Source organism: Zalophus californianus, chromosome 2 (genome assembly GCF_009762305.2).
Source record: "Zalophus californianus isolate mZalCal1 chromosome 2, mZalCal1.pri.v2, whole genome shotgun sequence".
Lineage (NCBI taxonomy): Eukaryota > Metazoa > Chordata > Mammalia > Carnivora > Otariidae > Zalophus > Zalophus californianus.
Window position 1 is genome coordinate 151301121 of NC_045596.1, and position 15795 is coordinate 151316915.

At 41.1% G+C, this 15795-nt stretch overlaps 1 protein-coding gene across 7 annotated transcripts in view; it reads right to left on the reverse strand.

Annotated features, from left to right (window-relative positions):
- The window catches only part of MSRA (methionine sulfoxide reductase A), a 443018-nt gene that overhangs the window by 97679 nt on the left and 329544 nt on the right, over positions 1-15795 (reverse strand). The gene's annotated exons all lie outside the window — the stretch shown is intronic.

Consider the following 15795-nt stretch of genomic DNA (forward strand, 5'->3'; position numbering starts at 1 on the left):
AATGTTATTTTGATTACACACACACACACACACACACATAATTTTCTCCTCCAAGCATCCCCAAAATCTAGTTGCTAGGATTTTTTTTCTGTTGTTAGTTTTGGTATGCTACTTTATTCTGGTATATAGTATAGGGGTGAAGTTGGGTCTTTTTTGAGGGTATATATGTTTGAAAGGGGAAAAACTTATGCAAATTTCTACCTCCCTTCAAAAGTAGACAAGGATCTCAAGGAAGAGGAGATCAAGTTTCATCTGCTCTGGGGAATTAAGTGTGTTCTGTGTTTAGCCCTGGGATCCAGAAGAACCCATATGGGTACCCACTCGATGAGCATGGCGTGCCTCTTCTGAGCAGCCCAGAAGAGAAAGGCTTCCAGTTTCAGTCCCCCATTTGAGGCCAGACATGTGACAGTGTTAGTCTGGAAACCAGGTCTGGAGCTGAGGAAGGCTGAATACTAGTGCCCCCAGAATTTTGATGTCCTGATCGCTGGAACATGTGAAGGTTATTTTATATGGCAAAGACTTCACAGATATGATTAAACTAAGGATCTTGAGACAGGAAATTTAATTGCAATCACATGTGTCCTTATAAGAGGAAGAGGGAGATTAGACACACAGAAGAGGAGGAGGCAATGTGACCATTGAGGCAGAAAATGGAGTGATGTGGCCACATGCCAAGGAATGTTGACAGCCCCTAGAGGAGTACAGTCAACAAAGGGATTCTCCCCTAGAGCTTCTGGAGGGAACAGAGCCCAGCTGAATCCTTGATTTTGGCCCAATGAAACTGATTTTGGACTTCTGGCCTCCAGAACTATGAGAAGATGCATTTCTATTGTTTTGAGCCACTAAGTTTGTGGTCATTAGCTGCAGTAGCCATTTGTAACTAAAGAGAGGGACAAAAAGTCAGAGATATGGCAAATGAGAAAAAGGAAGACAGTTTCATGTACCAACCACTAACTTAATCTTACCAACATGGTGTTTTATGCTTGTGACACTTAGCAATTTCTTCTGTCAGGAGAGCAAGATAGGCTTTAGGGTCAAGAACACTATGGTTAACTCAATAATTATTTCCTCCTTGTATAGAATACATACTAGACAAAGCAGCAATTCCTCAAACCTCCAAGATCAGTCTCTCTGTGGGAACAGTGAGTCTGCATAAGAATTAACTTTGAAATACAAAGAAATATAAAACCATTTGTTATGATGTTCACTGCACAGCTGTACAATTTTCTGTGAGCGACTGGTTCTTACTCTGAGTCCTCAGACCTCCAGAAGTTCTTGAACTTTATTTGAAGGTTTGGAGTTCTGAGCAAGAATTATATGTTAATTCTTATTATACCATAATAATTAGGCCCTCTGACTAGAAGACATCTTATGGGAAGATGGCAAAATGATTGTTTGGAACCTTGTAGGCCATGCTAAGGAGTTGGGATTTCATTCTAAATGTAGTGGGAAGCCATGAATGACTTTGATGCAGGACAAGGCCATGACTGGAATTAGATTTAGGATGTTGTTCTGGCTGTCCCATGTGGGAGGATGGTAGTGGAGAGGTGTACAGCCCAGCGGTCTAGGAACTGATAATGGTAGCCTGGACTATGGCAGTGAACATGAAAATGACAGAGAAGTAGGAAAGTGGAGACATACCGGAAAAGCAGAATCTAAGTTAATTCAGTTAACCCAAAGGGAGGAGTAAGGGAAAGGGTGAATCAGTGATAACTCCTAGGCACCTTGCTTAAATAAGTTAAAGATGATATCTGGGAAGGCCAAAAATGGGGAGGGGGGAGAAGCTGTGTGGCTTGCTTATGGGGGGTGGGAGGGATGGAAATAAAGCCTCCAGTTTAGGAAATATTATGCTGACAAGTAAGGGGAATTAATAAGTAGGCTGTAGAATATGGGGATTTGGAGCCCAGAGAGTAGTTCTGGACAAGAAATTCTGAGTGTTAGCAGTGTAAAGATGATGGCATTTAAACTATGCTAGAAAAAAAGAAGCAAAAGCTAAATTAGTAGCACAGGTAAGTAGGTTATTTGGAAATGAAATCCGCTCTCTCTCTCTCTCTCTCTCTCTCTCTCTCACACACACACACACACACATGCACGCACACACACACTGAGCAGCCAAACCACAACCTGCCAGGACTTAACTGCAGGGCATGGAGAGTCTGCCCCTATAGCTGCAATCTAAGTGCTTTGGGAAGAAAATTAAATAATCAAAACTGAACAAAATTCTAGAATGAATTCAAAATTTGGGGAAGAAAATTAAATAATCAAAGCTGAAGCAATTCTAAAAAAATGCTGTTATAATCTAATCATTGTATACTGTTTTTAATTTTTCACTTTGGATACTCTTCTTTAAAATGACACTATATATAGAGTATAGATTACAGATGACAGACTGCTAGATAATTGAAATTTAAGATAAAATATGGTAAATACTTCGAGATTATAGCAATGTTGAGATATAGATGAATGTATGGGTGGGTGGATGAGTGGATGGATGGATGAACAAACAGACGGGGAGACTCATAGAGACAGATTTTAAAACACCATTTTGTATTTGGCACATGGTGGATAATTTAGCATTCACCCAAAAAAGTTATCCAGAACAAACATCGTGTTTGTTCATGAAGTTTCGAGGAATTGGGAAGGAGACAGGTCATGTGATCAGGAGAACTATCTTCAGACTTAGTAATTCTCTATCAAATTTAAGAAAGAAAATCTATCAGTAATCAAAAGATTTGATTCCTAAATGAGGAAGAGTTGCATTTCCAGGATGTAGGAATCATATCTGAACACCCACCTCTCCTGCCAGAGGCCACGATTCAGTTTAGAATATTAGAAAATATGACAGGTTCACTTGGGAGGTAAACTGTTTACATTTGATAATCCAAAGGCAATTAATAATACATTAGATTGTCTCCTCCAATTAATACCATATGCAAATAATTCCATCATGAAATGGGGGGGGGGAGGATATGAAAATAAAGTTAAGAAAAGATTACAAAGTCTTCGTCCAAAGTCAAGAACACGCCCAAATGTTGTGCAAAGTCTCCAGCTCACCAAAGACATGATGCAGCTGTCATACTCTGTGAACAGAATCCAGCACTTCCAAGGTCAACGAACCTAATATGAAGTTTAATTTTCACTCTGATCTTCTGCTATAAGGTTCTCTGGCCTCCTTTAATCTGAATGAAAATTAGCAAACTTCTTCAGCCATTTTTCCTTTCCTAGGGTTGTTGGTGAGCCTGGTATCTACAACCCAGCCAACTTTGCAGAAAACCACAGTTTAGATGGAAAATCACTTTGGGTTTCTGGCTCATCAGCAGTACTGCACATCTAATTAGCTCAACAATTGGTCCCTGTGATAAAATCAGCTAATTTTATGTTCAAATGGCTGCTTCGTGGTAAGCAATACTGTCACTCTCAACTCCAAGTATAAAGAAGTTGCTGAAGAAGCTGGTTACTAAGGGGGTCACTGGGGGCAAACTAGTGAAGACTATTAAATTAGTAACCTAAGTCAATGTTATAGTTAGTGCATAGGGGTCCCACCAGGGCTCAAGATGAATTCCCAGAATGTAATGACAGGACCGGAAATGCCAACTCTTAAAGGGAAAATTAGTGTATATAAAATGCATGGAATGAATCGTCTGCAGAATCTCCTGCTCTTACAAATAAACCTGTATGTTTGTGATAAGAGTATGAGTCTTAGATCTTAATCTAGTATTGTTAAGAAATGACTCTCCCTACATTAAAGACCTCTATGGTTTCAGGAATTTGTGCAAGGCTACCCAGTAGAAAACCTAGGAAAGTCCATTCCGGAAGTCACCTCTTCAGCTTCCTCCTCTCCTCTACTCACCTGTTAAGGCAACTGGTGATATCTGAAACCCCCTCCCTACTTTGTGGCATCTATTAGAAACATTAAGGTGGGTTTTTTTTAAGATAAAAGTAAAAGCACAGATCAACTTGTTTATGGTGTAAAAGATAATTATATCACCTCTCATAGGCACTGCAAATTATTGATTTTTTTTGGTGTGTATACTGTCAGTTATACTACTTGAATGGATGATTAGAAATTTATACAACTTTTGAAATAAGAAAAACATGAATGCGTTCAATTTTACATAAAGATAAAAAGAGATACATACATACCTCTATCTAAACATATCCATTATATCTATGCATCTATATAGATAAATACAGTCAGAGATAAATAAATGATTTCATTTATATAAGGTGCTTAAGATAGTAATTACCATATTGTAAGCACTCAGGTGGTTCTGGTGTTGCTGTTCTATCATCATCATCATTATTATACAGGAAGATATATACTATATGTAAATATATAAACTACACATTTAATGGTATATTATATAACTATCTGGTTACAGCAGGATGCCTGCTGAAAAATAAACTTGTTTCTTTCTTTCTCTGCTCCTCCCGGGGGAGGAAGGGGAGTCAGAAAGTCACTAGGAAAGGTGCCAGAAAGTCACTAAATCATGGTAGATCATCCCTGAGGCACTGTATTAGTCAGTTGCCTGGATGGTATGGGGCGGGGGCGGGTCAAGGACCCTTCATAGATGGTTCCATCAGCCACCTCTCATGCACCAGCTTAAATCCTCTCAGCCTGGGGGGTGGAGCAAGATGGTGGAGGAGTTGAAGACCTGTATATTGTCTGGTCTCAGGAATTCAGCTGTATAGGGATCAAACCATTCTGAACACCTACGAACTCAACGGGAGATCGAAGAAAAGAATAGCAACAACTCTCTGAACAGAAAAGCGACCACTTTCTGGAAGGTAGGACATGCGGAGAAGTGAATCCGAGGCGATATTCGGGAGCATAGACGGCGGGGGAGAGGGCCTCCGCGGCCGCTTCTGGCAAGTGATAGAGCCGCGGAGCACAAAATCGGAACTTTTAGAAGTCGGCTCCTCTGAGGGACGTCGCTCCAGTGGCTAAGCGGCGGGTGGAACCCTCCCGGGACAGTGTGGTCTCAGGACCCTCGGGGTCACAGAAAGACCAGAGGTGCCTGAGTGCAGCAGAGCTCCCAGGTATCAGAGCGGGGAAGCCGGCTGCAGAGACGGAGCCGAGGCGCGCTCTCAGCTCGGGGTGGCCATAAACCGTGATCCGCGGCCCAGTCGGGCCACTGCTCCTCCAGCAGGGACCCAACAAGCGGCAGAGCCGGGGAGACTCCCCTTCCTCCCCCGGGAGGAGCAGCGCGGGAGCACACTGCAGGGATCTGCTGGGTTTGGAGACTCCACACCGAGTCGGGTGCCAGAGATAGAAACGCTCGGTCACAGGCCGGGTGATCACGGAGTGCGGCCGGAGACCGGGGAGATGGGAGTGACTGCTTTTCTCTGTGGCTCACTGAGGAGCGGGGCCCCAAGTCTTCGGCTCCTCCAGGGCAGAGATTGGGAGGCCGCCATTTTCACTCCCGTCCTCCAAAGCTGTACAGAAGGCCTGCAGGGAACAAAAGCTCCCGAGAACAAACTCGAGCAGATTACGTAGCCTGGACCAGCAAGGGCGGGGCAATTCCAACTCCAGCAAAGACATTTGAGAACCACTGTGACAGGCCCCTCCTTCAGAAGACCAGCAAGAACAGTCAGCCAAGACCAAGTTTACCGATCAATGAGAACAGCAGAGCTCTGGAGCTAGGGGAATACTGCACATAGAATCTATGGCTTTTTTACCATGATTCTTTAGTCTTTAAAATAATTTTTTTAACTTTTTTTTTGAATTTTTCTTTTTCCCTTTTTCAACCAAGATCTTATCAATCCCTTTTTTAAAAAAACATTTTTATTTTTAATTTTTAGAGTCATATTCTATCCCTTCATAGTAGTTACCCTTATTTTTGGCATATAAGTTGTTCTCTCTTTAAAGTTTTGAGATACAGTTTCTTCTAACAGATCAAAATATACCTTAAATCTCTAGTGTATGGCTTTGTTCTAGTCTCCTGGTGATCACATTCTCTCCCCCCCCCTCTTTTTAATCCTCTTCTTTCTTTTTTCAAACAACTTCTTAATTCCTTTTATAAAATTTTTTATAATTTTCATCTTTACAGTCATATTCCATCCCTTCATCGTATCAACCTTTATTTTTGTACATATGTAAGTTTTTCTTTCTTTAAAAATTTGGGAGGCACTTTCTTCTAACAGACCAAAATACACCAAAATTTAGTGTATGGCACTGATCTATGCACCAGCCTGATCATATTTGATCATATTCTGTTTTTTTTTTGTTCTGTTATTGTTTTTATTTTTTCTTTTTCTTTTTTCTTTCTTTTCCTTTCTTCTTCCCCACTTTCAGGTCTTTTCTGACTTGTTTAGAATATATTGTCTGGGGACATTGTTACCCTGTTAGCATTTTGTTCTCTCATTCATCTATTCTCCTCTGGACAAAATGACAAGATAGAAAAAATCACCTCAACAAAAAGAACAAGAGGTACTACTGACTGCCAGGGACCTACTCAATACAGACATTAGTAAGATGTCGGACCTAGAGTTCAGAATCATAATTTTAAAGATACTACTGGTCTTGAAAAAAGCATGGAAGTTATTAGAGAAACCCTTTCTGGAGAAATAAAAGAACTAAAATCTAACCAAGTTGAAATCAAAAAGGCTATTAGTGAGGTGCAATCAAAAATGGGCACACTAACTGCCAGGATAAATGAGGCATAAGAGAGAATCAGTGATAAAGACCAAATGATGGAAAATAAAGAAGCTGAGAAAAAGAGAGATAAACAACTACTGGATCACGAGGGCAGAATTCGAGAGATAAGCGAAACCATAAGACAAAACAACATTAGAATAATTGGGATCCCAGAAGAAGAAGAAAGAGAGAGAGGGGCAGAAGGTATATTGGAGCAAATTATAGCAGAGAACTTCCCTAATTTCGGGAAGGAAATAGGCATCAAAATCCAGGAGGCACAGAGAACCCCTCTCAAAATCAATAAAAATAGGTCAACACCCCAACAATCTAATACTAAAAATTATGAGTCTCAGAGACAAAGAGAAAATCCTGAGAGCAGCTTGGGAGAAGAGATATGTAACCTACAATGGTAGAAACATTAGATTGGCAACAGACCTATCCACAGAGACCTGGCAGGCCAGAAAGGACTGGCATGATATAATCAGAGCACTAAAGGAGAAAAATATGCAGCCAAGAATACTATACCAGCTAGGCTGCCATTGAAAATAGAAGGAGAGATAAAAAGCTTCCAGGACAAACAAAAACTAAAGGAATCTGCAAACATGAAACCAGCCTACAAGAAATATTGAAAGGGGTCCTCTAAGCAAAGAGAGAGCCTAAAAGTAACATAGACCAGAAAGGAACACAGACAATATACAGTAATAGTCACCTTACAGGCAATACAATGGCACTAAATTCATATCCTTCAGTAGTTACCCTGAATGTAAATGGGCTCAATGCCCCAATCAAAAGACACAGGCTATCAGATTGGATTAAAAAACAAGACCCATTGATATGCTGTCTGCAAGAGACTCATTTTAGACCCAAAGACACCCCCAGATTGAAAGTGAGGGGATGGAAAACCACTTACCATGCTAATGGACACCAAAAGAAAGCTGGGGTGGCAAAATTATGTCAGACAAATTAGATTTTAAACCAAAGACTGTAATAAGAGATGAGGAAGGACACTGTAATGTACTTAAAGGGTCTATCCAACAAAAAGATCTAACAATTGTAAGTATCTATGCCCCTAACATGGGAGCAGCCAATTATATGAGCCAATTAATAACAAAATCAAAGAAATACATCGACAACAATACAATAATAGTAGGGGACATTAACACCCCCCTCACTGAAATGGACAGATCATCTAAGCAAAAGATGAACAAGGAAATAAAGGCTTTAAAAATGACACACTGGACCAAATGGACTTCACAGATATATTCAGAACATTCCATCCCAAAGCAACAGAATACACATTCTCCTCTAGTGCCCATGGAACATTCTCCAGAATAGATCACATCCTGGGTCACAAATCAGGTCTCAACCTGTACCAAAAGATTGGGATCATTCCCGGCATATTTTCAGACCACAATGCTTTGAAACTAGAACTCAATCACAAGAGGAAAGTTGGAAAGAACTCAAATACATGAAGGCTAAAGAGCATCCTACTAAAGAATGAATGGATCAACCAGGAAATTAAAGAAGAATTAAAAAAATTCATGGAAACAAATGAAAATGAAAACACAGCTGTTCAAAATCTTTGGGATGCCCAGCAAAGGCAGTCCTGAGAGGAAAGTATATAGCAATACAAGCCTTTCTCAAGAAACAAGAAAGGTCTCAAATACACAACCTAACCCTACACCTAAAGGAGCTAGAGAAAAAACAGCAAATAAAGCCTAAACACAGCAGGAGAAGAGAAATCATAAAGATCAGAGCAGAAATCAATGAAATAGAAACCAAAAGAACATTAGAACAAATCAATGAAACTAGGAGCTGGTTCTTTGAAAGAATTAACAAGATTGATAAGCCCCTGGCCAGACTGATCAAAAAGAAAAGAGAAATGACCCAAATCAACAAAATCATGAATGAAAGAGGAGAGATCACAACCAACACCAAAGAAATACAAACAATTACAAGAACATATTATGAGCAACTATATGCCAGCAAATTAGATAACCTGGAAAAAACAGATGCATTCCTAGAGATGTATCAACTACCAAAACTGAACCAGGAAGAAATAGAAAACCTGAACAGACCTATAACCACTTAGGAAATTGAAGCAGTCATCAAAAATCTCCCAACAAACAAAAGGCCAAGGCCAGATGGCTTCCCAGTGGAATTCTACCAAACATTTAAAGAAGAACTAATACCTATTCTTCTGAAACTGTCCCAAAAAATAGAAATGGAAGGAAAACTTCCAAACTCGCTTTATGAGGCTACCATTACCTTGATCCCAAAACCAAAGACCCCATCAAAAAGGAGAATTATAGACCAATATCCTTGATGAACATGGATGTAAAAATTCTCACCAAAATACAGCCAATAGGATCCAACAGTACATTAAAAGGATTATTCACCATGACCAAGTGGGATTTATCCCTGGGCTGCAAGGTTGGTTCAACATCCGCAAATCAATCAATGTGATACAATACATTAACAAAAGAAAGAACAAGAATCATATGATCCTCTCAATAGATGCAGAAAAAGCATTTGACAAAGTACAGCATCCTTTCTTGATCAAAACTCTTCAGAGAATAGGGATAGAGGGTACATACCTCAATATCATAAAACCCATCTACGAAAAACCCACAGCAAATATCATTGTCAATGGGGAAAAACTGAGAGCTTTCCCCCTAAGGTCAGGAACGTGGCAGGGATGTCCACTATCACCACTGCTCTTCAACATAGTATGAGATGTCCTAGCCACAGGAATCAGACAACAAAAAGAAATAAAAGGCATCCAAATCGGCAAAGAAGAAGTCAAACTCTCACTGTTTGCAGATGATATGATACTTTAGGTGGAAAACGCAAAAGACTCCACCCCAAAACTGCTAGAACGCATACAGGAATTCAGTAAAGTGGCAGGATATAAAATCAATGCACAGAAATCAGTGGCATTCCTATACACCAACAACAAGACAGGAGAGAGAAATTAAGGAGTCGATCCCATTTATAATTGCACCCAAAACCATAAGATACCTAGGAATAAATCTAACCAAAGAGGCAAAGAATCTGTACTCAGAAAAATATAAAATACTCACGAAAGAAAATGAGGACACAAAGAAATGGAAAAACGTTCCATGCTCATGGATTGGAAGAACAAACATTGTGAAGATGTCAATGCTACCTAGAGCAATCTACACGTTCAATGCAATCCCCATCAAAATACCATCAACTTTTTTCAAAGAAATGGGACAAATAATCCTAAAATTTGTATGGAACCAGAAAAGACCCTGAATAGCCAGAAGAATGTTGAAAAAGAAAAGCAAAGCTGGCGGCATCACAATTATGGACTTCCAGCTTTATTACAAAGCTGTCATCATCAAGACAGTATGGTACTGGCACAAAAACAGACACATAGATCAATGGAACAGAATAGAGAGCCCAGAAATGAACCCTCACCTCTATTGTCAACTAGTCTTTGACAAAGCAGGAAAGAATGTCCAATGGAAAAAGGACAGTCCCTTCAACAAATGGTGTTGGGAAAATTGGACAGCCACATGCAGAAGAATGAAACTGGACCATTTCCTTATACCACACACAAAAATAGACTCCAAAAGGTTGAAAGGCCTAAATGTGAGACAGGAATCCATCAAAATCCTTGAGAAGAACACAGGCAGCAACCTCTTCGACCTCAGCTGCAGCAACTTCTTCCTAGAAACATCACCAAAGGCAAGGGAAGCAAGGGCAAAAATGAACTATAGGGACTTCATCAAGATAAAAAGCTTTTGCAAAGCAAAAGAAACAGTCAACAAAACCAAAAGACAACCGACACAATGGGAGAAGATATTTGCAAATGACATATCAGATAAAGGGCTAGTATCCCAGGGGCGCCTGGGTGGCTCAGTTGGTTAAGCGTCTGCCTTCAGCTCAGGTCATGATCCCAGGGTCCTGGGATCGAGCCCCACATTGGGCTCCGTGCTCGGCAGGAATCCTGCTTCTCCCTCTCCCGCTCCCCCTGCTTGTGTTCCCTCTCTCGTTGTCTCTCTCTGTCAAATAAATAAATAAAATCTTTAAAAAAAAAAAGGGCTAGTATCCAAAATCTATAAAGAACTTATCAAACTCAACACCCAAAGAACAAATAATCCAATCAAGAAATGGGCAGAAGACATGAACAGACATTTTTCCAAAGAAGACATGCAAATGGCCAACAGACACATGAAAAAGTGCTCAACATTGCTCGGCATCAGGGAAATCCAAATCAAAACCTCAGTGAGATACCACCTCACACCAGTCAGAATGGCTAAAATTAACAAGTCAGGAAACGACAGATGCTGGCGGGAATGCGGAGAAAGGGGAACCCTCCTACACTGTTGGTGGGAATGCAAGCTGGTGCAGCCACTCTGGAAAACAGTATGGAAGTTCCTCAAACAGTTGAAAATAGAGCTACCATACGATCCAGCAATTGCACTACTGGGTATTTACCCCAAAGATACAAATGTAGATATCTGAAGGGGTACATGCACCCCAAAGTTTATAGCAGCAATGTCCACAATACCCAAACTGTGCAAAGAGCCAAGATGTCCATCAACAGATGAATGAATAAAGAAGATGTGGTACACACACACACACACACACACACACACACACACACACACACACACACACAGGAATATTATGTAGCCATCAAAAGGAATGAGATCTTGCCATTTGCAACAATGTGGATGAAACTGGAGGGTCTTATGCTGATCTAAATAAGTGAATCAGAGAAAGACATGTATCATATGACCTCACTGATATGAGGAATTCCTAATCTCAGGAAACAAACTGAGGGTTGCTGGAGTGGGAGCGGAGGTGGGAGGGATGGGGTGGCTGGGTGATAGACATTGGGGAGGGTATGTGCTATGGTGAGCGCTGTGAATTGCGCAAGACTTTTGAATCACAGATCTGTACCTCTGAAACAAATAATGCAATATATGTTAAGAAAAAAAAATGAAGAAGATAGCAGGAGGGGAAGAAGTGGGGGGGCAATCAGAGGGGGAGACAAACCATGAGAGACGATGGACTCTGAAAAACAAACTGAGGGTTCTAGAGGGGAGGGGGTGGGGGGATGGGTTAGCCTGGTGATGGGTATTAAGGAGGGCACGTTCTGCATGGAGCACTGGGTGTTATGCACAAACAATGAATCATGAAACAGTACATCAAAAACTAATGATGTAATGCATGGTGATTAACATAACAATAAACATTTTTAAAAAAATCCTCTCAGCCTCACCTTTCTCTCTTCCAGCACTGTCTGCAGTGCTCAGCTCTGTATGGACTCTGGTTAGCTTTATGCAGGTGCAACCCTAGAGTGATTCACCTCACACCACGTGCCTCCTGCCTCCTGCTGCAGGGACATCTCCTACATCCACACAAGTGCGACCCAGAAGTGCAGAGTGAACCCACGGAGAATGGTATCCATTAGACCAAACAACCCCTCACTGATAGCACAGACCGAAATATATTTAATTCTCCCTCCTTTCTTTTCTATGCCCCATGCCCCTGCCTCCTCCCTCCATGGCACCACACTCCCAAGTTAAGCCCGCACACACAAGCCTTTGCTTATGCTTTCCATGGGACTGGACTAAGATAAAAATGATAGTGGTAACCCCTGTGCAGGGGCACAGTTAGCCCTACTGCTCACCAGGGAAGGTGGATAAAGGTGGCACTTTGTTCTTTGGTTCCCAAAAAGGCAAATGTCCTTGCCCTCTCATTGTATAGATCTGAAAAGGGGGAAAGGAGACAGTAGTCCCCGGTGCTCAAGGTGGGAGAGAAGGTTAAATCCTGACCCAGGGCTCCTGGGCAAAGACTGTATCAGGAATGGAAGACCCCTCTGCATTTGACTGAGCTCAGCCAAGGGTCCCTAGGACTATGGCTTTCAGCATTCAGCTCTTTCCAGTGGTGACTGAAAGGAAAACTACTTGACCTTCAAGCTGCGTATCTCCAGAAAAGAAAGCAAGGGAGCAGCTCCTGGTGCAGCACCTCTGATGGCCACGAGGACTGTGCTCTGTGGCGGCCCTATGCTCTTGCAATAAGCCAACACAAGAGCAGAAGGCTTGGAATCTTGAGTGTCCCAGCCAGAAAGCCAGACTAACATGCCCCGTGCCCCCTGCAATACAGGTACACACACCCCTTATGGACTGCTGTGCTGTCTAATCAGGTAACCACCAGACATATGTGGCTATTTAAATAGACTAATTAAAACAAAACAGTCAGCCACACAATTGCATTAGCCACATTTCAATGTTCAATGGCAAGAAGGTGGCCAGTGGCTACTATATTGAAAAGGGCAGAAGAGACCACTGTCATTATGGCAGAAAGTTGTATTGGAGGTGCTGCTCTGGAGTCAGGACTCTGGGTTTCAGTCAGTTAGTCAGGAGACCAACACCGGACTTACCACCCACCTATCAGTGGAATGGAGGGTGGCTTTTATTTATGTGGTAAAATAAAAGAAACGTGAGAGTATTTGTTCTCTGAGTTGGTAATAAAGCACTTATATGTGGTTACATTAACAGCAATGGATATTTGGATGCTGGGGCACAGGAGACCCCAATTTTTATGGAAAAAAAGATTCTACTTTTAAAAACCAAACAAAAATATGTATACATATGTATGTATTTAATTCCCACATACTTAGGTACAAAACACCCAAAGAGTATTTGGGTAGAACAACTAGAGTATAAGATTAACATTCCCCAAGGGTACAAAAATAATGGAGAAATTATTAAAAGTTAATTATATTTAATATCTTAATTTTAATTCCTATGTATATCAGTTATCTAAAATCAACATAGGTTCCACTCAAAGCTAAGAGTAAGAAACTATACAGGGATAGAAGCCAAAAAATTAGGTATAAGTTAGCTTCTTCATCATCAGATGGAAGACACTGACCTTTAGAACTTAAAATTCTCATTTTGAACACCAGAATATCATCTCATTTGGCGATATTCTAGAGAGACATTAATATCCCTCTCCAATCTCTTAGCATAACTTGGTACCTTAAGAGACTGGATCATAACAGTAGGTAATTTACATATAGCATTAATCACATGTCATTTTCAGTATTATTAATTACTCACATTGCCTTTATAATTAAATATAGTAAGATTAAACCAAAGAGAAGTAATTTTTAAGTTCTTGCTTAGGGCTGATGCTCTGTTGAGTCCAGCACAGTGTCTTGCCTGGTGTAGGCATTTCCCTACCCACCTCTCAAATGTTGGTGTTCCACAAGTCCCGAGCCCTTTCTCATCTCTTTTTTTTTTTTTAAGATTTTATTTATTTGACAGACAGCAAGAGAGGGAACACAAGCATGGGGAGTAGAAGAGGGAGAAGCAGGCTTCCCGCTGAGCAGAGAGCCCAATGTGGGGCTCAATCCCAGGACCCTGGGATCATGACCTGAGCCGAAGGCAGACACTCAATGACTGAGCTACCCAGGCACCCCCCCTTTTCTCATCTCTTATCATTTATCTCAAGTGACTGTATCAACAACTAGGGCTTCATTTACCAAATAGAACTCCCAATAATAAGGGGCTACCATTTGTGGAGCATTAACTATGTGCTAGGCCCTGTGCCTTACAAGCATTAATCAGGTCAACAGTCACAACAACCCTGCCTGCAAGGAAGAAACAGCCCACATCTCCTCCTAACAATCATCTGGATGCCCAGGTCATAGGTCCCTTAAACTCATTTCCAGACCAGAATTACCTTCACCACAAATCTGCCTCGGTTCCTCCATACCTTCATACAAAACATCGCAAGCCAGAAACCTACAAATCACCCTGGACTCCTCCCTCTCCTTTTTTCTCTACTTCTAGTCAAGTTCCAAGTTCTATTATTTTTACTTCCTAAATATCCCTTCATTCCATGCAGACCGGCAGCACCCTAGAGAAGGCTCCCATCATTTCTTGCCCAGAGTCCTGCATTAGCTGTCCAACTCATCTCCCTGAATCTGGTCTTTTTTCTGTAATCCCAGTTACTCTACTAACTTAACCCTATGACTCTGGGCATCTGAAATACAGGGGTCTGTAATAATGAGGTCTCTCTCATAGGTTTACGTGAGTTAAAAAAGACATAGAGTTTTCTAAGTGTCAGGTAGTTGATAAAAAGTTATGCGGCTGACATATGAATTGAGATAATTTGGTGCTGGAGGCTACGTGCTTAACCACCACCACATATGCCCAGATGAGCCCATCATTATCAGAAAAGTCATGATGAACAGAGACATAAGAAAGGAACACTTACAGTGAAAAGCTTTTGAGAATGGCAATATAAATATACTCCAATTACTCTAAAACTTTGCAGCTTTAACAACAAACACCTATTATGTTGTGGTTTCTGTAGTACCACTTAGCTCAGTGCCTCTGGCTTGAGGCCTTTCATGAGTTGTAGTCAAACTGTCAGCTGGGGTTGCAAACTCATCTGAAAGCTTGACTGGGGCTGAGGGGCTTCCAAGCTTGCTCATGTGCTTCTTGGAGGCCTTCATCCTTTGCCACATGAACCTTTACACAGGGCTGACTCACAATATGGCAGCTGGCTTCCTCCAGGGCAAGTGATCCAAGAGACAAGAAGAGAGGGCCCCTAATATGGAAGCCACAATCTTTTAATAAACTCATCTCAGAAGTAACATCCCACCACTTCTGTCATTCATTGGGAGTGAGTCATTAAATCCAGCCCATACTCAAGGACAGGGGTTTACACAAGGGCACAGACCCACTAAGAGCCAAGCCAGAGGCTGCTTACTATTATCACCCAAGTAGACATCACAGCCCTGGAGGGAGGGGGTGTACTGAGAATTAGTGGGGTTCTATCAGCATTTCCTTTAGCCCTCTCTGCTTTTCAGAGTCGAACTGACCATGAACTTCATGTTCTGCTACTTTTTCATCAGTATATAACACTCTTGTCTCTGCCTCCTCCTCACTGCCATCTCTGTCACATGGAGGATATGTGGAGAACCCATAGATTGCTGGGGACTATTATATATCAGACTTTTTACATAAATCTAAAATAGATCAGCATTATAATAGCTACTGGATATATTGTTAAGCATAAATTTAAGTCAGGAAATATAACAATAATTAAAATTTAAACATTATCACAAAGTTCTAAAAATTAAAGCAATGCAAGTTATTTTTAAA